The sequence below is a fragment of the Pipistrellus hanaki genome (genome assembly GCF_964339955.1).
Source record: "Pipistrellus hanaki genome assembly, chromosome: 6".
Taxonomy (NCBI): domain Eukaryota; kingdom Metazoa; phylum Chordata; class Mammalia; order Chiroptera; family Vespertilionidae; genus Pipistrellus; species Pipistrellus hanaki.
The window spans coordinates 2,005,265-2,032,109 of record NC_140508.1 but is presented as its reverse complement, the minus strand read 5'-3'; positions in this window follow the sequence as shown (position 1 = coordinate 2,032,109).

Here is a 26,845-nt window from a genome sequence, read left to right as displayed (position 1 = left end):
GTGGGTTGGGGCCGGTGTCAAAAGCTGGAGGTGGTACAGTGGGGAAGGCCCTGGGGCCCGGTGAAGGTTCCCCAGGAGTGCAAAGTGATTTTCTCGGACTTGACACAGCTCTCTCCCCGTTGTCAAAGGCTAACCGTAACCCTAAAACTAAGCCTATCCCTCAACCTAACCCTCACCAGTGGCTAAGGCCCTGGGGCCCTGTGAAACCTGGACGAGGGTCTCAAGTGCCCACAAAAGCCTCACCTGCCTGAGCTTCAGACTGGATGCCAGGAAGAGGGACCCTTGTCCTCAGGGCAGGGCGTTCCAGGCGAATGGGGCAGAAAGCAGGCCCCCGGGGCCGGGCCACCAGACCACTCAGAACCTCCGGAGGTGCCGGGGAGGTGCCCCTAGAGTGGAAAGTGATGATTTCTCGGACTTGGCACAGCTCTCTCCCGGTTTTCAAAGCCCATAGGCAGGGCTCTGGGCGTCCCAGGACACTCTCCTCTGAGCTGCCCTTTGGTGGGAGCGATGTGGGCCGGGGCGGGGGGGTTAGAGGGCCGGCCCCGAGGCTCATGGAGGACCCTGGGTGTCCTGAAGGGATGGCTGGCTGGTCTGCCCACGCTTGGGGACCTGGGAGGCACCCTGTGAGCACAGGGCTATGTGCCTTTACATCCCAGTGGTGGGGCTATTCCTCTGTGTTTGGGAGCAGGGCAGGCTGGCTGGTGCTGCTCGCTCATTGGTCGAATGGACCAGGGGCGTGGTTTCCGGAACCAGGATGCGGGCCCAGGCCCACAGCTGAGCCAGGTCAAGTCAAGGCGGGGGCGGGGCCAGGTGAGCAGCTGGAGGCGGTCACGGGATCAAGGGGGCGGGGCCAGGTGAACAGCCTGAAGTGGTGACGTAAGCAGGAGAGAGGGTCTCTGGCAGGGACACGGGTGACCAGCAGGCGGGTCTGCCGGCGGCAGGGGCCTAAAGAGGGGGCCCGGCGGCTTGGCCGGCCCCTTAGCTGACCTGCGGGAAGCGGTCAAGGGAAGAGTGGGTTGGGGCCGGTGTCAAAAGCTGGAGGTGGTACAGTGGGGAAGGCCCTGGGGCCCGGTGAAGGTTCCCCAGGAGCGCAAAGTGATTTTCTCGGACTTGACACAGCTCTCTCCCCGTTGTCAAAGGCTAACCGTAACCCTAAAACTAAGCCTATCCTTCAACCTAACCCTCACCAGTGGCTAAGGCCCTGGGGCCCTGTGAAACCTGGACGAGGGTCTCAAGTGCCCACAAAAGCCTCACCTGCCTGAGCTTCAGACTGGATGCCAGGAAGAGGGACCCTTTTCCTCAGGGCAGGGCGTTCCAGGCGAATGGGGCAGAAAGCAGGCCCCCGGGGCCGGGCCACCAGACCACTCAGAACCTCCGGAGGTGCCGGGGAGGTGCCCCTAGAGTGGAAAGTGATGATTTCTCGGACTTGGCACAGCTCTCTCCCGGTTTTCAAAGCCCATAGGCAGGGCTCTGGGCGTCCCAGGACACTCTCCTCTGAGCTGCCCTTTGGTGGGAGCGATGTGGGCCGGGGCGGGGGGGTTAGAGGGCCGGCCCCGAGGCTCATGGAGGACCCTGGGTGTCCTGAAGGGATGGCTGGCTGGTCTGCCCACGCTTGGGGACCTGGGAGGCACCCTGTGAGCAGAGGGCTATGTGCCTTTACATCCCAGTGGTGGGGCTATTCCTCTGTGTTTGGGAGCAGGTCAGGCTGGCTGGTGCTGCTCGCTCATTGGTCGAATGGACCAGGGGCGTGGTTTCCGGAACCAGGAGGCGGGCCCATGCCCACAGCTGAGCCAGGTCAAGTCAAGGCGGGGGCGGGGCCAGGTGAGCAGCTGGAGGCGGTCACGGGATCAAGGGGGCGGGGCCAGGTGAACAGCCTGAAGTGGTGAGGTAAGCAGGAGAGAGGGTCGCGGGCAGGGACACGGGTGTCCAGCAGGCGGGTCTGCTGGCAGCATGTACCTAAAGAGGGGGCCCCGCGGCTTGGACGGCCCCTTAGCTGACCTGCGGGAAGTGGTCAAGGGAAGAGTGGGTTGGGGCCGGTGTCAAAAGCTGGAGGTGGTCCAGTGGGGAAGGCCCTGGGGCCCGGTGAAGGTGCCCCAGGAGCGCAAAGTGATTTTCTCGGACTTGACACAGCTCTCTCCCCGTTGTCAAAGGCTAACCCTAACCCTAAAACTAAGCCTATCCCTCAACCTAACCCTCACCAGTGGCTAAGGCCCTGGGGCCCTGTGAAACCTGGACGAGGGTCTCAAGTGCCCACAAAAGCCTCACCTGCCTGAGCTTCAGACTGGATGCCAGCAAGAGGGACCCTTGTCCTCAGGGCAGGGCGTTCCAGGCGAATGGGGCAGAAAGCAGGCCCCCGGGGCCGGGCCACCAGACCACTCAGAACCTCCGGAGGTGCCGGGGAGGTGCCCCTAGAGTGGAAAGTGATGATTTCTCGGACTTGGCACAGCTCTCTCCCGGTTTTCAAAGCCCATAGGCAGGGCTCTGGGAGTCCCGGGACACTCTGCTCTGAGCTGCCCTTTGGTGGGAGCGATGGGGGCCGGGGCAGGGGGGTTAGAGGGCCGGCCCCGAGGCTCATGGAGGCCCCTGGGTGTCCTGAAGGGAGGGCTGGCTGGTCTGCCCACGCTTGGGGACCTGGGGGGCACCCTGTGAGCAGAGGGCTATGTGCCTTTACCTCCCAGTGGTGGGGGCTATTCCTTTGTGTTTGGGAGCAGGGCAGACTGGCTGGTGCTGCTCGCTTATTGGTCGAATGGACCAGGGGCGTGGTTTCCGGAACCAGGAGGCGGGCCCAGGCCCACAGCTGAGCCAGGTCAAGTCAAGGCGGGGGCGGGGCCAGGTGAGCAGCTGGAGGCGGTCACGGGATCAAGGGGGCGGGGCCAGGTGAACAGCCTGAAGTGGTGAGGTAAGCAGGAGAGAGGGTCGCGGGCAGGGACACGGGTGACCAGCAGGCGGGTCTGCCGGCGGCAGGGACCTAAAGAGGGGGCCCGGCGGCTTGGCCGGCCCCTTAGCTGACCTGCGGGAAGCGGTCAAGGGAAGAGTGGGTTGGGGCCAGTGTCAAAAGCTGGAGGTGGTCCAGTGGGGAAGGCCCTGGGGCCCGGTGAAGGTGCCCCAGGAGCGCAAAGTGATTTTCTCGGACTTGACACAGCTCTCTCCCCGTTGTCAAAGGCTCACCCTAACCCTAAAACTAAGCCTATCCCTCAACCTAACCCTCACCAGTGGCTAAGGCCCTGGGGCCCTATGAAACCTGGACGAGGGTCTCAAGTGCCCACAAAAGCCTCACCTGCCTGAGCTTCAGACTGGATGCCAGCAAGAGGGACCCTTGTCCTCAGGGCAGGGCGTTCCAGGCGAATGGGGCGAAAAGCAGGCCCCCGGGGCCGGGCCACCAGACCAGTCAGAACCTCCGGAGGGGCCGGGGAGGTGCCCCCAGAGTGGAAAGTGATAATTTCTCGGACTTGACACAGCTCTCTCGGTTGTCAAAGCCCATAGGCAGGGCTCTGGGTGTCCCAGGACAGTCTGCTCTGAGCTGCCCTTTGGTGGGAGCGATGGGGGCCGGGGCGGGGGGGTTAGAGGGCCGGCCCCAAGGCTCATGGAGGCCCCTGGGTGTCCTGAAGGGATGGCTGGCTGGTCCGCCCACGCTTGGGGACCTGGGAGGCACCCTGTGAGCAGAGGGCTATGTGCCTTTACATCCCAGTGGTGGGGCTATTCCTCTGTGTTTGGGAGCAGGGCAGGCTGGCTGGTGCTGCTCGCTCATTGGTCGAATGGACCAGGGGCGTGGTTTCCGGAACCAGGAGGCGGGCCCAGGCCCACAGCTGAGCCAGGTTAAGTCAAGGAGGGGGCGGGGCCAGGTGAGCAGCTGGAGGCGGTCACGGGAACACGGGGGCGGGGCCAGGTGAACAGCCTGAAGTGGTGAGGTAAGCAGGAGAGAGGGTCGCAGGCAGGGACAAGGGTGACCAGCAGGCGGGTCTGCCAGCGGCAGGGACCTAAAGAGGGGGCCCGGCGGCTTGGCCGGCCCCTTAGCTGACCTGCGGGAAGCGGTCAAGGGAAGAGTGTGTTGGGGCCGGTGTCAAAAGCTGGAGGTGGTCCAGTGGGGAAGGCCCTGGGGCCCGGTGAAGGTGCCCCAGGAGCGCAAAGTGATTTTCTCGGACTTGACACAGCTCTCTCCCCGTTGTCAAAGGCTCACGCTAACCCTAAAACTAAGCCTATCCCTCAACCTAACCCTCACCAGTGGCTAAGGCCCTGGGGCCCTGTGAAACCTGGACGAGGGTCTCAAGTGCCCACAAAAGCGTCACCTGCCTGAGCTTCAGACTGGATGCCAGCAAGAGGGACCCTTGTCCTCAGGGCAGGGCATTCCAGGCGAATGGGGCGGAAAGCAGGCCCCCGCGGCCGGGCCACCAGACCAGTCAGAACCTCCGGAGGGGTCGGGGAGGTGCCCCCAGAGTGGAAAGTGATAATTTCTCGGACTTGACACAGCTCTCTCCCGGTTGTCAAAGCCCATAGGCAGGGCTGTGGGTGTCCCAGGACACTCTGCTGTGAGCTGCCCTTTGGTGTGAGCCATGGGGACCGGGGGTGGAAGGGTGTGAGGGAGGAGGGCCGGCCCCGAGGCTCATGGAGTACCCTGGGTGTCCTGAAGGGAGGGCTGGCTGGTCTGCCCACGCTTGGGGACCTGGGAGGCACCCTGTGAGCAGAGGGCTATGTGCCTTTACATCCCAGTGGTGGGGGCTATTCCTTTGTGTTTGGGAGCAGGGCAGACTGGCTGGTGCTGCTCGCTCATTGGTCGAATGGACCAGGGGCGTGGTTTCCGGAACCAGGATGCGGGCCCATGCCCACAGCTGAGCCAGGTCAAGTCAAGGCGGGGGCGGGGCCAGGTGAGCAGCTGGAGGCGGTCACGGGATCAAGGGGGCGGGGCCAGGTGAACAGCCTGAAGTGGTGAGGTAAGCAGGAGAGAGGGTCGCGGGCAGGGACACGGGTGACCAGCAGGCGGGTCTGCCGGCCGCAGGGACCTAAAGAGGGGCCCAGCTGCTTGGCCGGCCCCTTAGCTGACCTGCGGGAAGCGGTCAAGGGAAGAGTGTGTTGGGGCCGGTGTCAAAAGCTGGAGGTGGTCCAGTGGGGAAGGCCCTGGGGCCCGGTGAAGGTGCCCCAGGAGCGCAAAGTGATTTTCTCGGACTTGACACAGCTCTCTCCCCGTTGTCAAAGGCTCACGCTAACCCTAAAACTAAGCCTATCCCTCAACCTAACCCTCACCAGTGGCTAAGGCCCTGGGGCCCTGTGAAACCTGGACGAGGGTCTCAAGTGCCCACAAAAGCGTCACCTGCCTGAGCTTCAGACTGGATGCCAGCAAGAGGGACCCTTGTCCTCAGGGCAGGGCGTTCCAGGCGAATCGGGCGGAAAGCAGGCCCCCGCGGCCAGGCCACCAGACCAGTCAGAACCTCCGGAGGGGTCGGGGAGGTGCCCCCAGAGTGGAAAGTGATAATTTCTCGGACTTGACACAGCTCTCTCCCGGTTGTCAAAGCCCATAGGCAGGGCTGTGGGTGTCCCAGGACACTCTGCTGTGAGCTGCCCTTTGGTGTGAGCCATGGGGACCGGGGGTGGAAGGGTGTGAGGGAGGAGGGCCGGCCCCGAGGCTCATGGAGGACCCTGGGTGTCCTGAAGGGAGGGCTGGCTGGTCTGCCCACGCTTGGGGACCTGGGAGGCACCCTGTGAGCAGAGGGCTATGTGCCTTTACATCCCAGTGGTGGGGGCTATTCCTCTGTGTTTGGGAGCAGGGCAGACTGGCTGGTGCTGCTCGATCATTGGTCGAATGGACCAGGGGCGTGGTTTCCGGAACCAGGAGGCGGGCCCAGGCCCACAGCTGAGCCAGGTCAAGTCAAGGCGGGGGCGGGGCCAGGTGAGCAGCTGGAGGCTGTCACGGGATCAAGGGGGCGGGGCCAGGTGAACAGCCTGAAGTGGTGAGGTAAGCAGGAGAGAGGGTCGCGGGCAGGGACACGGGTGACCAGCAGGCGGGTCTGCCGGCGGCAGGGACCTAAAGAGGGGGCCCGGCGGCTTGGCCGGCCCCTTAGCTGACCTGCGGGAAGCGGTCAAGGGAAGAGTGGGTTTGGGCCGGTGTCAAAAGCTGGAGGTGGTCCAGTGGGGAAGGCCCTGGGGCCCGGTGAAGGTGCCCCAGGAGCGCAAAGTGATTTTCTCGGACTTGACACAGCTCTCTCCCCGTTGTCAAAGGCTCACCCTAACCCTAAAACAAAGCCTATCCCTCAACCTAACCCTCACCAGTGGCTAAGGCCCTGGGGCCCTGTGAAACCTGGACGAGGGTCTCAAGTGCCCACAAAAGCCTCACCTGCCTGAGCTTCAGAATGGATGCCAGCAAGAGGGACCCTTGTCCTCAGGGCAGGGAGTTCCAGGCGAATGGGGCGGAAAGCAGGCCCCCGGGGCCGGGCCACCAGACCAGTCAGAACCTCCGGAGGGGCCAGGGAGGTGCCCCCAGAGTGGAAAGTGATAATTTCTCAGACTTGACACAGCTCTCTCCCGGTTGTCAAAGCCCATAGGCAGGGCTCTGGGCGTCCCAGGACACTCTCCTCTGAGCTGCCCTTTGGTGGGAGCGATTTGGGCCGGGGCGGGGGGGTTAGAGGGCCGGCCCCGAGGCTCATGGAGGACCCTGGGTGTCCTGAAGGGATGGCTGGCTGGTCTGCCCACGCTTGGGGACCTGGGAGGCACCCTGTGAGCAGAGGGCTATGTGCCTTTACATCCCAGTGGTGGGGCTATTCCTCTGTGTTTGGGAGCAGGGAAGGCTGGCTGGTGCTGCTCGCTCATTGGTCGAATGGACCAGGGGCGTGGTTTCCGGAACCAGGATGCTGGCCCAGGACCACAGCTGAGCCAGGTCAAGTCAAGGCGGGGGCGGGGCCAGGTGAGCAGCTGGAGGCGGTCACTGGATCAAGGGGGCGGGGCCAGGTGAACAGCCTGAAGTGGTGAGGTAAGCAGGAGAGAGGGTCGCGCGCAGGGACACAGGTGACCAGCAGGCGGGTCTGCCGGCGGCAGGGACCTAAAGAGGGGGCCCGGCGGCTTGGCCGGCCCCTTAGCTGACCTGCGGGAAGCGGTCAAGGGAAGAGTGGGTTGGGGCCGGTGTCAAAAGCTGGAGGTGGTCCAGTGGGGAAGGCCCTGGGGCCCGGTGAAGGTTCCCCAGGAGTGCAAAGTGATTTTCTGCCTTCTGGTCCAAGTATAAGCTTTGCCCACTTTATCAAACAACTTCCTACACACTGTTATGAACTGAGGCAGCTCGGGAACATTGTCTCTCAACTGTGTTATAGAGTGTAGTACTACATTTCAGTGAAGTGTAAGGCTTTCCAAAGCTGCCGAACGTGTTTCTTTCTCTATTTCAATGGTATTCTGCCTTGTATAACACCCATTTACCACTCTAGTCTCCTTTAAGTAAGGAATATAGGATTCATACAGTGTTTCATGTGATCTTAACTCGAATTAATGATTTCTCGGATCTTAGCTACCTTTACTACGCTAAGAACTGACTTGGAGAATCTCTTTGAGCGGTTCTAAACAAGTTCTCATCTGTTTACAGTCATTTTCTCTGAATTAATCATGTTTTCATGTAGTTTCCTATATTCTGCCTTCTGGTCCAAGTATAAGCTTTGCCCACTTTATCAAAGAACTTCCTACACACTGTTATGAACTGAGGCAGCTCGGGAACATTGTCTCTCTACTGTGTTACATAGTGTAGTACTATATTTCAGTGAAGTGTAAGGCTTTCCAAAGCTGCCGAATGTGTTTCTTTCTCTATTTCAATGGTATTCTGCCTTGTAAAACACACATTTACCACTCCAGTCTCCTTTAAGTAAAGAATATAGGATTCATACAGTGTTTCAAGTCATCTTAACTTGAATTAAGGATTTCCCGGATCTTAGCTACCTTTTCTACACTAAGAACTGACTGGAGAACCTGTTTCAGCTGTTCTGAACATGTTCTCATCTGTTTACAGTCATTTTCTCTGAATTATCCATGTTTTCATGTAGTTTCCTATATTCTGCCTTCTGGTCCTAGTATAAGCTTTGCCCACTTTATCAAACAACTTCCTACACACTGTTATGAACTGAGGCAGCTCGGGAACATTGTCTCTCAACTGTGTTATAGAGTGTAGTACTACATTTCAGTGAAGTGTAAGGATTTCCAAAGCTGCCGAACGTGTTTCTTTCTCTATTTCAATGGTATTCTGCCTTGTATAACACCCATTTACCACTCTAGTCTCCTTTAAGTAAGGAATATAGGATTCATACAGTGTTTCATGTGATCTTAACTCGAATAAATGATTTCCCGGATCTTAGCTACCTTTACTACGCTAAGAACTGACTTGGAGAATCTCTTTGAGCTGTTCTAAACAAGTTCTCATCTGTTTCCAGTCATTTTCTCTGAATTATCCATGTTTTCATGTAGTTTCCTATATTCTGCCTTCTGGTCCAAGTATAAGCTTTGCCCACTTTATCAAACAACTTCCTACACACTGTTATGAACTGAGGCAACTCGGGAACATTGTCTCTCAACTGTGTTATAGAGTGTAGTACTACATTTCAGTGAAGTGTAAGGCTTTCCAAAGCTGCCAAACGAGTTTAATTCTCTATTTCAATGGTATTCTACCTTGTATAACACAGATTTAGCACTCTAGTCTCCTTTAAGTAAAGAATATAGGATTCATACAGTGTTTCATGTGATCTTAACTCGAATTAAGGATTTCCCGGATCTTATCTACATTTACTACAATAAGAACTGAATGGAGAATCTCTTTGAGCTGTTCTAAACAAGTTTTCATCTGTTTATAGTCATTTTCTCTGAATTATCCATGTTTTCATGTAGTTTCCTATATTCTGCCTTCTGGTCCAAGTATAAGCTTTGCCCACTTTATCAAACAACTTCCTACACACTGTTTTGAACTGAGGCAGCTCGGGAACATTGTCTCTCAACTGTGTTATAGAGTGTAGTACTACGTTTCAGTGAAGTGTAAGGCTTTCCAAAGCTGCCTAACGTGTTTCTTTCTCTATTTCAACGGTATTCTGCCTTGTATAACACACATTTACCACTCTAGTCTCCTTTAAGTAAAGAATATAGGATTCATAGAGTGTTTCATGTCATCTTAACTAGAATTAATGATTTCCCGGATCTTAGCTACTTTTACTACGCTAAGAACTGACTGGAGAATCTCTTTGAGCTGTTCTAAACAAGTTCTCATCTGTTTCCAGTCATTTTCTCTGAATTATCCATGTTTTCATGTAGTTTCCTATATTCTGCCTTCTGGTCCAAGTATAAGCTTTGCCCACTTTATCAAACAACTTCCTACACACTGTTATGAACTGAGGCAGCTCGGGAACATTGTCTCTCAACTGTGTTATAGAGTGTAGTACTACATTTCAGAGAAGTGTAAGGCTTTCCAAAGCTGCCAATCGTGTTTAATTCTCTATTTCAATGGTATTCTACCTTGTATAACACACATTTAGCACTCTAGTCTCCTTTAAGTAAAGAATATAGGATTCATACAGTGTTTCATGTGATCTTAACTCGAATTAAGGATTTCCCGGATCTTATCTACATTTACTACAATAAGAACTGAATGGAGAATCTCTTTGAGCTGTTCTAAACAAGTTTTCATCTGTTTATAGTCATTTTCTCTGAATTATCCATGTTTTCATGTAGTTTCCTATATTCTGCCTTCTGGTCCAAGTATAAGCTTTGCCCACTTTATCAAACAACTTCCTACACACTGTTTTGAACTGAGGCAGCTCGGGAACATTGTCTCTCAACTGTGTTATAGAGTGTAGTACTACGTTTCAGTGAAGTGTAAGGCTTTCCAAAGCTGCCTAACGTGTTTCTTTCTCTATTTCAACGGTATTCTGCCTTGTATAACACACATTTACCACTCTAGTCTCCTTTAAGTAAAGAATATAGGATTCATAGAGTGTTTCATGTCATCTTAACTAGAATTAATGATTTCCCGGATCTTAGCTACTTTTACTACGCTAAGAACTGACTGGAGAATCTCTTTGAGCTGTTCTAAACAAGTTCTCATCTGTTTCCAGTCATTTTCTCTGAATTATCCATGTTTTCATGTAGTTTCCTATATTCTGCCTTCTGGTCCAAGTATAAGCTTTGCCCACTTTATCAAACAACTTCCTACACACTGTTATGAACTGAGGCAGCTCGGGAACATTGTCTCTCAACTGTGTTATAGAGTGTAGTACTACATTTCAGAGAAGTGTAAGGCTTTCCAAAGCTGCCAATCGTGTTTAATTCTCTATTTCAATGGTATTCTACCTTGTATAACACACATTTAGCACTCTAGTCTCCTTTAAGTAAAGAATATAGGATTCATACAGTGTTTCATGTGATCTTAACTCGAATTAAGGATTTCCCGGATCTTAGCTACATGTACTACAATAAGAACTGAATGGAGAATCTCTTTGAGCTGTTCTAAACAAGTTCTCATCTGTTTACAGTCATTTTCTCTGAATTATCCATGTTTTCATGTAGTTTCCTATATTCTGCCTTCTGGTCCAAGTATAAGCTTTGCCCACTTTATCAAACAACTTCCTACACACTGTTATGAACTGAGTCAGCTCGGGAACATTGTCTCTCAACTGTGTTACAGAGTGTAGTACTATATTTCAGTGAAGTGTAAGGCTTTCCAAAGCTGCCGAACGTGTTTCTTTCTCTATTTCAATGGTATTCTGCCTTGTATAACACCCATTTACCACTCTAGTCTCCTTTAAGTAAGGAATATAGGATTCATACAGTGTTTCATGTGATCTTAACTCGAATTAATGATTTCCCGGATCTTAGCTACCTTTACTTCGCTAAGAACTGACTTGGAGGATCTCTTTGAGCTGTTCTAAACAAGTTCTCATCTGTTTCCAGTCATTTTCTCTGAATTATCCATGTTTTCATGTAGTTTCCTATATTCTGCCTTCTGGTCCAAGTATAAGCTTTGCCCACTTTATCAAACAACTTCCTACACACTGTTATGAACTGAGGCAGCTCGGGAACATTGTCTCTCAACTGTGTTATAGAGTGTAGTACTACATTTCAGTGAAGTGTAAGGCTTTCCAAAGCTGCCAAACTTGTTTAATTCTCTATTTCAATGGTATTCTACCTTGTATAACACAGATTTAGCACTCTAGTCTCCTTTAAGTAAAGAATATAGGATTCATACAGTGTTTCATGTGATCTTAACTCGAATTAAGGATTTCCCGGATCTTAGCTACATTTACTACAATAAGAACTGAATGGAGAATCTCTTTGAGCTGTTCTAAACAAGTTCTCATCTGTTTATAGTCTTTTTCTCTGAATTATCCATGTTTTCATGTAGTTTCCTATATTCTGCCTTCTGGTCCAAGTATAAGCTTTGCCCACTTTATCAAACAACTTCCTACACACTGTTTTGAACTGAGGCAGCTCGGGAACATTGTCTCTCAACTGTGTTATAGAGTGTAGTACTACGTTTCAGTGAAGTGTAAGGCTTTCCAAAGCTGCCTAACGTGTTTCTTTCTCTATTTCAACGGTATTCTGCCTTGTATAACACACATTTACCACTCTAGTCTCCTTTAAGTAAAAATATAGGATTCATAGAGTGTTTCATGTCATCTTAACTCGAATTAAGGATTTCCCGGATCTTAGCTACATGTACTACAATAAGAACTGAATGGAGAATCTCTTTGAGCTGTTCTAAACAAGTTCTCATCTGTTTACAGTCATTTTCTCTGAATTATCCATGTTTTCATGTAGTTTCCTATATTCTGCCTTCTGGTCCAAGTATAAGCTTTGCCCACTTTATCAAACAACTTCCTACACACTGTTATGAACTGAGTCAGCTCGGGAACATTGTCTCTCAACTGTGTTACAGAGTGTAGTACTATATTTCAGTGAAGTGTAAGGCTTTCCAAAGCTGCCGAAAGTGTTTCTTTCTCTATTTCAATGGTATTCTGCCTTGTATAACACCCATTTACCACTCTAGTCTCCTTTAAGTAAGGAATATAGGATTCATACAGTGTTTCATGTGATCTTAACTCGAATTAATGATTTCCCGGATCTTAGCTACCTTTACTACGCTAAGAACTGACTTGGAGAATCTCTTTGAGCTGTTCTAAACAAGTTCTCATCTGTATATAGTCATTTTCTCTGAATTATCCATGTTTTCATGTAGTTTCCTATATTCTGCCTTCTGGTCCAAGTATAAGCTTTGCCCACTTTATCAAACAACTTCCTACACACTGTTATGAACTGAGGCAACTCGGGAACATTGTCTCTCAACTGTGTTATAGAGTGTAGTACTACGTTTCAGTGAAGTGTAAGGCTTTCCAAAGCTGCCTAACGTGTTTCTTTCTCTATTTCACCGGTATTCTGCCTTGTGTAACACACATTTACCACTCTAGTCTCCTTTAAGTAAAGAATATAGGATTCATAGAGTGTTTCATGTCATCTTAACTAGAATTAATGATTTCCCGGATCTTAGCTACTTTTACTACGCTAAGAACTGACTGGAGAATCTCTTTGAGCTGTTCTAAACAAGTTCTCATCTGTTTCCAGTCATTTTCTCTGAATTATCCATGTTTTCATGTAGTTTCCTATATTCTGCCTTCTGGTCCTAGAATAAGCTTTGCCCACTTTATCAAACAACTTCCTACACACTGTTATGAACTGAGGCAGCTCGGGAACCTTGTCTCTCAACTGTGTTATAGAGTGTAGTACTACATTTCAGTGAAGTGCAAGGCTTTCCAAAGCTGCCGAACGTGTTTCTTTCTCTATTTCAATGGTATTCTGCCTTAGCTACATAAGAACTGACTGGAGAATCTCTTTGAGCTGGTATTCTGCCTTAGGTACCTAAGAACTGACTGGAGAATCTCTTTGAGCTGTTCTAAACAAGTTCTCATCTGTTTACAGTCATTTTCTCTGAATTATCCTTGTTTTCATGTAGTTTCCTATATTCTGCCTTCTGGTCCAAGTATAAGCTTTGCCCACTTTATCAAACAACTTCCTACACACTGTTATGAACTGAGGCAGCTCGGGAACATTGTCTCTCAACTGTGTTATAGAGTGTAGTATTAAATTTCAGTGAAGTGTAAGGCTTTCCTAAGCTGACGAACGTGTTTCTTTCTCTATTTCAGTGGTATTCTGCCTTGTATAACACACATTTACCACTCTAGTCTCCTTCAAGTAAAGAATATAGGATTCATACAGTGTTTCATGTGATCTTAACTCGAATTAAGGATTTCCCGGATCTTAGCTACCTTTACTACACTAAGAACTGACTGGAGAATCTCTTTGAGCTGTTCTAAACAAGTTCTCATCTGTTTACAGTAATTTTCTCTGAATTATCCTTGTTTTCATGTATTTTCTTATATTCTGCCTTCTGGTCCAAGTATAAGCTTTGCCCACTTTATCAAACAACTTCCTACACACTGTTATGAACTGAGGCAGCTCAGGAACATTGTCTCTCAACTGTGTTATAGAGTGTAGTATTACATTTCAGTGAAGTGTAAGGCTTTCCAAAGCTGCCGAACATGTTTCTTTCTCTATTTCGATGGTATTCTGCCTTGTATAACACACATTTACCACTCTAGTCACCTTTAAGTAAAGAATATAGGATTCATACAGTGTTTTATGTCATCTTAACTCGAATTAAGGATTTCCCGGATCTTAGCTACCTTTTCTACACTAAGAACTGATTTGGAGAATCTCTTTCAGCTGTTCTAAACAATCTCTCATCTGTTTCCAGTCATTTTCTCTGAATTATCCATGTTTTCATGTAGTTTCCTATATTCTGCCTTCTGGTCCAAGTATAAGCTTTGCCCACTTTATCAAACAACTTCCTACACACTGTTATGAACTGAGGCAGCTCGGGAACCTTGTCTCTCAACTGTGTTATAGAGTGTAGTACTACATTTCAGTGAAGTGTAAGGCTTTCCAAAGCTGCCGAACGTGTTTCTTTCTCTATTTCAATGGTATTCTGCCTTAGCTACATAAGAACTGACTGGAGAATCTCTTTGAGCTGGTATTCTGCCTTAGGTACCTAAGAACTGACTGGAGATTCTCTTTGAGCTGTTCTAAACAAGTTCTCATCTGTTTACAGTCATTTTCTCTGAATTATCCTTGTTTTCATGTAGTTTCCTATATTCTGCCTTCTGGTCCAAGTATAAGCTTTGACCACTTTATGAAACAACTTCCTACACACTGTTATGAACTGAGGCAGCTCGGGAACATTGTCTCTCAACTGTGTTATAGAGTGTAGTATTAAATTTCAGTGAAGTGTAAGGCTTTCCAAAGCTGCCAAACGTGTTTAATTCTCTATTTCAATGGTATTCTACCTTGTATAACACACATTTAGCACTCTAGTCTCCTTTAAGTAAAGAATATAGGATTCATACAGTGTTTCATGTGATCTTAACTCGAATTAAGATTTCCCGGATCTTAGCTACATTTACTACAATAAGAACTGAATGGAGAATCTCTTTGAGCTGTTCTAAACAAGTTCTCATCTGTTTACAGTCATTTTCTCTGAATTATGCATGTTTTCATGTAGTTTCCTATATTCTGCCTTCTGGTCCAAGTATAAGCTTTGCCCACTTTATCAAACAACTTCCTACACACCGTTATGAACTGAGGCAGCTCGGGAACCTTGTCTCTCAACTGTGTTATAGAGTGTAGTACTACATTTCAGTGAAGTGTAAGGCTTTCCAAAGCTGCCGAACGTGTTTCTTTCTCTATTTCAATGGTATTCTGCCTTGTATAACACACATTTACCACTCTAGTCTCCTTCAAGTAAAGAATATAGGATTCATACAGTGTTTCATGTGATCTTAACTCGAATTAAGGATTTCCCGAATCTTAGCTACCTTTACTACGCTAAGAACTAACTGGAGAATCTCTTTGAGCTTTTCTAAACAAGTTCTCATCTGTTTACAGTCATTTTCTCTGAATTATCCATGTTTTCATGTAGTTTCCTATATTCTGCCTTCTGGTCCAAGTATAAGCTTTGCCCACTTTATCAAACAACTTCCTACACACTGTTATGAACTGAGGCAGCTCAGGAACATTGTCTCTCAACTGTGTTATAGAGTGTAGTATTACATTTCAGTGAAGTGTAAGGCTTTCCAAAGCTGCCGAACATGTTTCTTTCTCTATTTCGATGGTATTCTGCCTTGTATAACACACATTTACCACTCTAGTCTCCTTTAAGTAAAGAATATAGGATTCATACAGTGTTTTATGTCATCTTAACTCGAATTAAGGATTTCCCGGATCTTAGCTACATTTTCTACACTAAGAACTGATTTGGAAAATCTCTTTCAGCTGTTCTAAACAATCTCTCATCTGTTTCCAGTCATTTTCTCTGAATTATCCATGTTTTCATTTAGTTTCCTATATTCTGCCTTTTGGTCCAAGTATAAGCTTTGCCCACTTTATCAAACAACTTCCTACACACTGTTATGAACTGAGGCAGCTCGGGAACATTTTCTCTCAACTGTGTTATAGAGTGTAGTACTACATTTCAGTGAAGTGTAAGGCTTTCCAAAGCTGCCAAACGTGTTTAATTCTCTATTTCAATGGTATTCTACCTTGTATAACACACATTTAGCACTCTAGTCTCCTTTAAGTAAAGAATATAGGATTCATACAGTGTTTCATGTGATCTTAACTCGAATTAAGATTTCCCGGATCTTAGCTACATTTACTACAATAAGAACTGAATGGAGAATCTCTTTGAGCTGTTCTAAACAAGTTCTCATCTGTTTACAGTCATTTTCTCTGAATTATGCATGTTTTCATGTAGTTTCCTATATTCTGCCTTCTGGTCCAAGTATAAGCTTTGCCCACTTTATCAAACAACTTCCTACACACCGTTATGAACTGAGGCAGCTCGGGAACCTTGTCTCTCAACTGTGTTATAGAGTGTAGTACTACATTTCAGTGAAGTGAAAGGCTTTCCAAACCTGCCGAACGTGTTTCTTTCTCTATTTCAATGGTATTCTGCCTTGTATAACACACATTTACCACTCTAGTCTCCTTCAAGTAAAGAATATAGGATTCATACAGTGTTTCATGTGATCTTAACTCGAATTAAGGATTTCCCGAATCTTAGCTACCTTTACTACGCTAAGAACTAACTGGAGAATCTCTTTGAGCTTTTCTAAACAAGTTCTCATCTGTTTACAGTCATTTTCTCTGAATTATCCATGTTTTCATGTAGTTTCCTATATTCTGCCTTCTGGTCCAAGTATAAGCTTTGCCCACTTTATCAAACAACTTGCTACACACTGTTATGAACTGAGGCAGCTCGGGAACCTTGTCTCTCAACTGTGTTATAGAGTGTAGTACTACATTTTAGTGAAGTGTAATGCTTTCCAAATATGTCGAATGCGTTTCTTTCTCTATTTCAATGGCATTCTGCCTTGTATAACACACATTTACCACTCTATTCTCCCTTAAGTAAAGAATATAGGATTCATACAGTGTTTCATGTCATCTTAACTCGAATTAAGGATTTCCCAGATCTTAGCTACCTTTACTACACTAAGAACTGATTGGAGAATCTCTTTGAGCTGTTCTAAACAAGTTCTCATCTTTTTACAGTCATTTTCTCTGAATTATCCATGTTTTCATGTAGTTTCCTATATTCTGCCTTCTGGTCCAAGTATAAGCTTTGCCCACTTTATCAAACAACTTCCTACACACTGTTATGAATTGAGGCAGCTCGGGAACATTGTCTCTCAACTGTGTTATAGAGTGTAGTATTACATTTCAGTGAAGTGTAAGGCTTTCCAAAGCTGCCGAACGTGTTTCTTTCTCTATTTCAGTGGTATTCTGCCTTGTATAACACACATGTACCACTCCAGTCTCCTTTAAGTAAAGAATATAGGATTCATACAGTGTTTCATGTGATCTTAACTTGAATTAAGGATTTCCCGGATCTCAGCTACCTTTTCTACACTAAGAACTGACTTGGAGAATCTCTTTGAGCTGTTCTAAACAAGTTGTCATCTGTTCACAGTCATTTTCTCTGAATTATCCATGTTTTCATGTAGTTTCCTATATTCAGCCTTCTGGTCCAAGTATAAGCTTTGCCCACTTTATCAAACAACTTCCTACACACTGTTATGAAGTGAGGCAGCTCGGGAACATTGTCTCTCAACTGTGTTATAGAGTGTAGTACTACATTTCAGTGAAGTGTAAGGCTTTCCAAAGCTGCCGAACGTGTTTCTTTCTCTATTTCAGTGGTATTCTGCCTTGTATAACATACATTTACCACTCTAGTCTCCTTCAAGTAAAGAATATAGGATTCATACAGTGTTTCATGTGATCTTAACTCGAATTAAGGATTTCCCGGATCTTAGCTACCTTTACTACGCCAAGAACTGACTGGAGAATCTCTTTGAGCTGTTCTAAACAAGTTCTCATCTGTTTACAGTCATTTTCTCTGAATTATCCATGTTTTCATGTAGTTTCCTATATTCTGCCTTCTGGTCCAAGTATAAGCTTTGCCCACTTTATCAAACAACTTCCTACACACTGTTATGAACTGAGTCAGCTCGGGAACATTGTCTCTCAACTGTGTTACAGAGTGTAGTACTATATTTCAGTGAAGTGTAAGGCTTTCCAAAGCTGCCGAAAGTGTTTCTTTCTCTATTTCAATGGTATTCTGCCTTGTATAACACCCATTTACCACTCTAGTCTCCTTTAAGTAAGGAATATAGGATTCATACAGTGTTTCATGTGATCTTAACTCGAATTAATGATTTCCCGGATCTTAGCTACCTTTACTACGCTAAGAACTGACTTGGAGAATCTCTTTGAGCTGTTCTAAACAAGTTCTCATCTGTTTAGAGTCATTTTCTCTGAATTATCCATGTTTTCATGTAGTTTCCTATATTCTGCCTTCTTGTCCAAGTATAAGCTTTGCCCACTTTATCAAACAACTTCCTACACACTGTTATGAACTGAGGCAACTCGGGAACATTGTCTCTCAACTGTGTTATAGAGTGTAGTACTACGTTTCAGTGAAGTGTAAGGCTTTCCAAAGCTGCCTAACGTGTTTCTTTCTCTATTTCAACGGTATTCTGCCTTGTATAACACACATTTACCACTCTAGTCTCCTTTAAGTAAAGAATATAGGATTCATAGAGTGTTTCATGTCATCTTAACTAGAATTAATGATTTCCCGGATCTTAGCTACTTTTACTACGCTAAGAACTGACTGGAGAATCTCTTTGAGCTGTTCTAAACAAGTTCTCATTTGTTTCCAGTCATTTTCTCTGAATTATCCATGTTTTCATGTAGTTTCCTATATTCTGCCTTCTGGTCCAAGTATAAGCTTTGCCCACTTTATCAAACAACTTCCTACACACTGTTATGAACTGAGGCAGCTCGGGAACATTGTGTCTCAACTGTGTTATAGAGTGTAGTACTACATTTCAGTGAAGTGTAAGGCTTTCCAAAGCTGCCGAACGTGTTTCTTTCTCTATTTCAATGGTATTCTGCCTTAGCTACCTAAGAACTGACTGGAGAATCTCTTTGAGCTAGTATTCTGCCTTAGGTACCTAAGAACTGACTGGAGAATCTCTTTGAGCTGTTCTAAACAAGTTCTCATCTGTTTACAGTCATTTTCTCTGAATTATCCATGTTTTCATGTAGTTTCCTATATTCTGCCTTCTGGTCCAAGTATAAGCTTTGCCCACTTTATCAAACAACTTCCTACACACCGTTATGAACTGAGGCAGCTCGGGAACCTTGTCTCTCAACTGTGTTATAGAGTGTAGTACTACATTTCAGTGAAGTGTAAGGCTTTCCAAAGCTGCCGAACGTGTTTCTTTCTCTATTTCAATGGTATTCTGCCTTGTATAACACACATTTACCACTCTAGTCTCCTTCAAGTAAAGAATATAGGATTCATACAGTGTTTCATGTGATCTTAACTCGAATTAAGGATTTCCCGAATCTTAGCTACCTTTACTACGCTAAGAACTAACTGGAGAATCTCTTTGAGCTTTTCTAAACAAGTTCTCATCTGTTTACACTCATTTTCTCTGAATTATCCATGTTTTCATGTAGTTTCCTATATTCTGCCTTCTGGTCCAAGTATAAGCTTTGCCCACTTTATCAAACAACTTCCTACACACTGTTATGAACTGAGGCAGCTCGGGAACATTGTCTCTCAACTGTGTTATAGAGTGTAGTACTACATTTCAGTGAAGTGTAAGGCTTTCCAAAGCTGCTGAACGTGTTTCTTTCTCTATTTCAATGGTATTCTGCCTTGTATAACACACATTTACCACTCTAGTCTCCTTTAAGTAAAGAATATAGGATTCATAGAGTGTTTCAAGTCATCTTAACTTGAATTAAGGATTTCCCGGATCTTAGCTACCTTTTCTACACTAAGAACTGATTTGGAGAATCTCTTTCAGTGTTCTAAACAAGTTCTCATCTGTTTCCTGTCATTTTCTCTGAATTATCCATGTTTTCATGTAGTTTCCTATATTCTGCCTTCTGGTCCTAGTATAAGCTTTGCCCACTTTATCAAACAACTTCCTACACACTGTTATGAACTGAGGCAGCTCGGGAACATTGTCTCTCAACTGTGTTATAGTGTGTAGTACTACATTTCAGTGAAGTGTAAGGCTTTCCAAAGCTGCCGAACGTGTTTCTTTCTCTATTTCAATGGTATTCTGCCTTGTATAACACACATTTACCACTCTAGTCTCCTTTAAGTAAGGAATATAGGATTCATACAGTGTTTCATGTGATCTTAACTCGAATTAATGATTTCCCGGATCTTAGCTACCTTTACTACGCTAAGAACTGACTTGGAGAATCTCTTTGAGCTGTTCTAAACAAGTTCTCATCTGTTTACAGTCATTTTCTCTGAATTATCCATGTTTTCATTTAGTTTCCTATATTCTGCCTTCTGGTCCAAGTATAAGCTTTGCCCACTTTATCAAACAACTTCCTACACACTGTTATGAACTGAGGCAGCTCGGGAACATTGTCTCTCAACTGTGTTATAGAGTGTAGTACTACATTTCAGTGAAGTGTAAGGCTTTCCAAAGCTGCTGAACGTGTTTCTTTCTCTATTTCAATGGTATTCTGCCTTGTATAACACACATTTACGACTCTAGTCTCCTTTAAGTAAAGAATATAGGATTCATAGAGTGTTTCAAGTCATCTTAACTTGAATTAAGGATTTCCCGGATCTTAGCTACCTTTTCTACACTAAGAACTGATTTGGAGAATCTCTTTCAGTGTTCTAAACAAGTTCTCATCTGTTTCCTGTCATTTTCTCTGAATTATCCATGTTTTCATGTAGTTTCCTATATTCTGCCTTCTGGTCCTAGTATAAGCTTTGCCCACTTTATCAAACAACTTCCTACACACTGTTATGAACTGAGGCAGCTCGGGAACATTGTCTCTCAACTGTGTTATAGTGTGTAGTACTACATTTCAGTGAAGTGTAAGGCTTTCCAAAGCTGCCGAACGTGTTTCTTTCTCTATTTCAATGGTATTCTGCCTTAGCTACCTAAGAACTGACTGGAGAATCTCTTTGAGCTGGTATTCTGCCTTAGGTACCTAAGAACTGACTGGAGAATCTCTTTGAGCTGTTCTAAACAAGTTCTCATCTGTTTACAGTCATTTTCTCTGAATTATCCATGTTTTCATGTAGTTTCCTATATTCTGCCTTCTGGTCCAAGTATAAGCTTTGCCCACTTTATCAAACAACTTGCTACACACTGTTATGAACTGAGGCAGCTCGGGAACCTTGTCTCTCAACTGTGTTATAGAGTGTAGTACTACATTTTAGTGAAGTGTAATGCTTTCCAAATATGTCGAATGCGTTTCTTTCTCTATTTCAATGGCATTCTGCCTTGTATAACACACATTTACCACTCTATTCTCCCTTAAGTAAAGAATATAGGATTCATACAGTGTTTCATGTCATCTTAACTCGAATTAAGGATTTCCCAGATCTTAGCTACCTTTACTACACTAAGAACTGATTGGAGAATCTCTTTGAGCTGTTCTAAACAAGTTCTCATCTTTTTACAGTCATTTTCTCTGAATTATCCATGTTTTCATGTAGTTTCCTATATTCTGCCTTCTGGTCCAAGTATAAGCTTTGCCCACTTTATCAAACAACTTCCTACACACTGTTATGAATTGAGGCAGCTCGGGAACATTGTCTCTCAACTGTGTTATAGAGTGTAGTATTACATTTCAGTGAAGTGTAAGGCTTTCCAAAGCTGCCGAACGTGTTTCTTTCTCTATTTCAGTGGTATTCTGCCTTGTATAACACACATGTACCACTCCAGTCTCCTTTAAGTAAAGAATATAGGATTCATACAGTGTTTCATGTGATCTTAACTTGAATTAAGGATTTCCCGGATCTCAGCTACCTTTTCTACACTAAGAACTGACTTGGAGAATCTCTTTGAGCTGTTCTAAACAAGTTGTCATCTGTTCACAGTCATTTTCTCTGAATTATCCATGTTTTCATGTAGTTTCCTATATTCAGCCTTCTGGTCCAAGTATAAGCTTTGCCCACTTTATCAAACAACTTCCTACACACTGTTATGAAGTGAGGCAGCTCGGGAACATTGTCTCTCAACTGTGTTATAGAGTGTAGTACTACATTTCAGTGAAGTGTAAGGCTTTCCAAAGCTGCCGAACGTGTTTCTTTCTCTATTTCAGTGGTATTCTGCCTTGTATAACATACATTTACCACTCTAGTCTCCTTCAAGTAAAGAATATAGGATTCATACAGTGTTTCATGTGATCTTAACTCGAATTAAGGATTTCCCGGATCTTAGCTACCTTTACTACGCCAAGAACTGACTGGAGAATCTCTTTGAGCTGTTCTAAACAAGTTCTCATCTGTTTACAGTCATTTTCTCTGAATTATCCATGTTTTCATGTAGTTTCCTATATTCTGCCTTCTGGTCCAAGTATAAGCTTTGCCCACTTTATCAAACAACTTCCTACACACTGTTATGAACTGAGTCAGCTCGGGAACATTGTCTCTCAACTGTGTTACAGAGTGTAGTACTATATTTCAGTGAAGTGTAAGGCTTTCCAAAGCTGCCGAAAGTGTTTCTTTCTCTATTTCAATGGTATTCTGCCTTGTATAACACCCATTTACCACTCTAGTCTCCTTTAAGTAAGGAATATAGGATTCATACAGTGTTTCATGTGATCTTAACTCGAATTAATGATTTCCCGGATCTTAGCTACCTTTACTACGCTAAGAACTGACTTGGAGAATCTCTTTGAGCTGTTCTAAACAAGTTCTCATCTGTTTAGAGTCATTTTCTCTGAATTATCCATGTTTTCATGTAGTTTCCTATATTCTGCCTTCTTGTCCAAGTATAAGCTTTGCCCACTTTATCAAACAACTTCCTACACACTGTTATGAACTGAGGCAACTCGGGAACATTGTCTCTCAACTGTGTTATAGAGTGTAGTACTACGTTTCAGTGAAGTGTAAGGCTTTCCAAAGCTGCCTAACGTGTTTCTTTCTCTATTTCAACGGTATTCTGCCTTGTATAACACACATTTACCACTCTAGTCTCCTTTAAGTAAAGAATATAGGATTCATAGAGTGTTTCATGTCATCTTAACTAGAATTAATGATTTCCCGGATCTTAGCTACTTTTACTACGCTAAGAACTGACTGGAGAATCTCTTTGAGCTGTTCTAAACAAGTTCTCATTTGTTTCCAGTCATTTTCTCTGAATTATCCATGTTTTCATGTAGTTTCCTATATTCTGCCTTCTGGTCCAAGTATAAGCTTTGCCCACTTTATCAAACAACTTCCTACACACTGTTATGAACTGAGGCAGCTCGGGAACATTGTGTCTCAACTGTGTTATAGAGTGTAGTACTACATTTCAGTGAAGTGTAAGGCTTTCCAAAGCTGCCGAACGTGTTTCTTTCTCTATTTCAATGGTATTCTGCCTTAGCTACCTAAGAACTGACTGGAGAATCTCTTTGAGCTAGTATTCTGCCTTAGGTACCTAAGAACTGACTGGAGAATCTCTTTGAGCTGTTCTAAACAAGTTCTCATCTGTTTACAGTCATTTTCTCTGAATTATCCATGTTTTCATGTAGTTTCCTATATTCTGCCTTCTGGTCCAAGTATAAGCTTTGCCCACTTTATCAAACAACTTCCTACACACCGTTATGAACTGAGGCAGCTCGGGAACCTTGTCTCTCAACTGTGTTATAGAGTGTAGTACTACATTTCAGTGAAGTGTAAGGCTTTCCAAAGCTGCCGAACGTGTTTCTTTCTCTATTTCAATGGTATTCTGCCTTGTATAACACACATTTACCACTCTAGTCTCCTTCAAGTAAAGAATATAGGATTCATACAGTGTTTCATGTGATCTTAACTCGAATTAAGGATTTCCCGAATCTTAGCTACCTTTACTACGCTAAGAACTAACTGGAGAATCTCTTTGAGCTTTTCTAAACAAGTTCTCATCTGTTTACACTCATTTTCTCTGAATTATCCATGTTTTCATGTAGTTTCCTATATTCTGCCTTCTGGTCCAAGTATAAGCTTTGCCCACTTTATCAAACAACTTCCTACACACTGTTATGAACTGAGGCAGCTCGGGAACATTGTCTCTCAACTGTGTTATAGAGTGTAGTACTACATTTCAGTGAAGTGTAAGGCTTTCCAAAGCTGCTGAACGTGTTTCTTTCTCTATTTCAATGGTATTCTGCCTTGTATAACACACATTTACCACTCTAGTCTCCTTTAAGTAAAGAATATAGGATTCATAGAGTGTTTCAAGTCATCTTAACTTGAATTAAGGATTTCCCGGATCTTAGCTACCTTTTCTACACTAAGAACTGATTTGGAGAATCTCTTTCAGTGTTCTAAACAAGTTCTCATCTGTTTCCTGTCATTTTCTCTGAATTATCCATGTTTTCATGTAGTTTCCTATATTCTGCCTTCTGGTCCTAGTATAAGCTTTGCCCACTTTATCAAACAACTTCCTACACACTGTTATGAACTGAGGCAGCTCGGGAACATTGTCTCTCAACTGTGTTATAGTGTGTAGTACTACATTTCAGTGAAGTGTAAGGCTTTCCAAAGCTGCCGAACGTGTTTCTTTCTCTATTTCAATGGTATTCTGCCTTGTATAACACACATTTACCACTCTAGTCTCCTTTAAGTAAGGAATATAGGATTCATACAGTGTTTCATGTGATCTTAACTCGAATTAATGATTTCCCGGATCTTAGCTACCTTTACTACGCTAAGAACTGACTTGGAGAATCTCTTTGAGCTGTTCTAAACAAGTTCTCATCTGTTTACAGTCATTTTCTCTGAATTATCCATGTTTTCATGTAGTTTCCTATATTCTGCCTTCTGGTCCAAGTATAAGCTTTGCCCACTTTATCAAACAACTTCCTACACACTGTTATGAATTGAGGCAGCTCGGGAACATTGTCTCTCAACTGTGTTATAGAGTGTAGTATTACATTTCAGTGAAGTGTAAGGCTTTCCAAAGCTGCCGAACGTGTTTCTTTCTCTATTTCAGTGGTATTCTGCCTTGTATAACACACATGTACCACTCCAGTCTCCTTTAAGTAAAGAATATAGGATTCATACAGTGTTTCATGTGATCTTAACTTGAATTAAGGATTTCCCGGATCTCAGCTACCTTTTCTACACTAAGAACTGACTTGGAGAATCTCTTTGAGCTGTTCTAAACAAGTTGTCATCTGTTCACAGTCATTTTCTCTGAATTATCCATGTTTTCATGTAGTTTCCTATATTCAGCCTTCTGGTCCAAGTATAAGCTTTGCCCACTTTATCAAACAACTTCCTACACACTGTTATGAAGTGAGGCAGCTCGGGAACATTGTCTCTCAACTGTGTTATAGAGTGTAGTACTACATTTCAGTGAAGTGTAAGGCTTTCCAAAGCTGCCGAACGTGTTTCTTTCTCTATTTCAGTGGTATTCTGCCTTGTATAACATACATTTACCACTCTAGTCTCCTTCAAGTAAAGAATATAGGATTCATACAGTGTTTCATGTGATCTTAACTCGAATTAAGGATTTCCCGGATCTTAGCTACCTTTACTACGCCAAGAACTGACTGGAGAATCTCTTTGAGCTGTTCTAAACAAGTTCTCATCTGTTTACAGTCATTTTCTCTGAATTATCCATGTTTTCATGTAGTTTCCTATATTCTGCCTTCTGGTCCAAGTATAAGCTTTGCCCACTTTATCAAACAACTTCCTACACACTGTTATGAACTGAGTCAGCTCGGGAACATTGTCTCTCAACTGTGTTACAGAGTGTAGTACTATATTTCAGTGAAGTGTAAGGCTTTCCAAAGCTGCCGAAAGTGTTTCTTTCTCTATTTCAATGGTATTCTGCCTTGTATAACACCCATTTACCACTCTAGTCTCCTTTAAGTAAGGAATATAGGATTCATACAGTGTTTCATGTGATCTTAACTCGAATTAATGATTTCCCGGATCTTAGCTACCTTTACTACGCTAAGAACTGACTTGGAGAATCTCTTTGAGCTGTTCTAAACAAGTTCTCATCTGTTTAGAGTCATTTTCTCTGAATTATCCATGTTTTCATGTAGTTTCCTATATTCTGCCTTCTTGTCCAAGTATAAGCTTTGCCCACTTTATCAAACAACTTCCTACACACTGTTATGAACTGAGGCAACTCGGGAACATTGTCTCTCAACTGTGTTATAGAGTGTAGTACTACGTTTCAGTGAAGTGTAAGGCTTTCCAAAGCTGCCTAACGTGTTTCTTTCTCTATTTCAACGGTATTCTGCCTTGTATAACACACATTTACCACTCTAGTCTCCTTTAAGTAAAGAATATAGGATTCATAGAGTGTTTCATGTCATCTTAACTAGAATTAATGATTTCCCGGATCTTAGCTACTTTTACTACGCTAAGAACTGACTGGAGAATCTCTTTGAGCTGTTCTAAACAAGTTCTCATTTGTTTCCAGTCATTTTCTCTGAATTATCCATGTTTTCATGTAGTTTCCTATATTCTGCCTTCTGGTCCAAGTATAAGCTTTGCCCACTTTATCAAACAACTTCCTACACACTGTTATGAACTGAGGCAGCTCGGGAACATTGTGTCTCAACTGTGTTATAGAGTGTAGTACTACATTTCAGTGAAGTGTAAGGCTTTCCAAAGCTGCCGAACGTGTTTCTTTCTCTATTTCAATGGTATTCTGCCTTAGCTACCTAAGAACTGACTGGAGAATCTCTTTGAGCTAGTATTCTGCCTTAGGTACCTAAGAACTGACTGGAGAATCTCTTTGAGCTGTTCTAAACAAGTTCTCATCTGTTTACAGTCATTTTCTCTGAATTATCCATGTTTTCATGTAGTTTCCTATATTCTGCCTTCTGGTCCAAGTATAAGCTTTGCCCACTTTATCAAACAACTTCCTACACACCGTTATGAACTGAGGCAGCTCGGGAACCTTGTCTCTCAACTGTGTTATAGAGTGTAGTACTACATTTCAGTGAAGTGTAAGGCTTTCCAAAGCTGCCGAACGTGTTTCTTTCTCTATTTCAATGGTATTCTGCCTTGTATAACACACATTTACCACTCTAGTCTCCTTCAAGTAAAGAATATAGGATTCATACAGTGTTTCATGTGATCTTAACTCGAATTAAGGATTTCCCGAATCTTAGCTACCTTTACTACGCTAAGAACTAACTGGAGAATCTCTTTGAGCTTTTCTAAACAAGTTCTCATCTGTTTACACTCATTTTCTCTGAATTATCCATGTTTTCATGTAGTTTCCTATATTCTGCCTTCTGG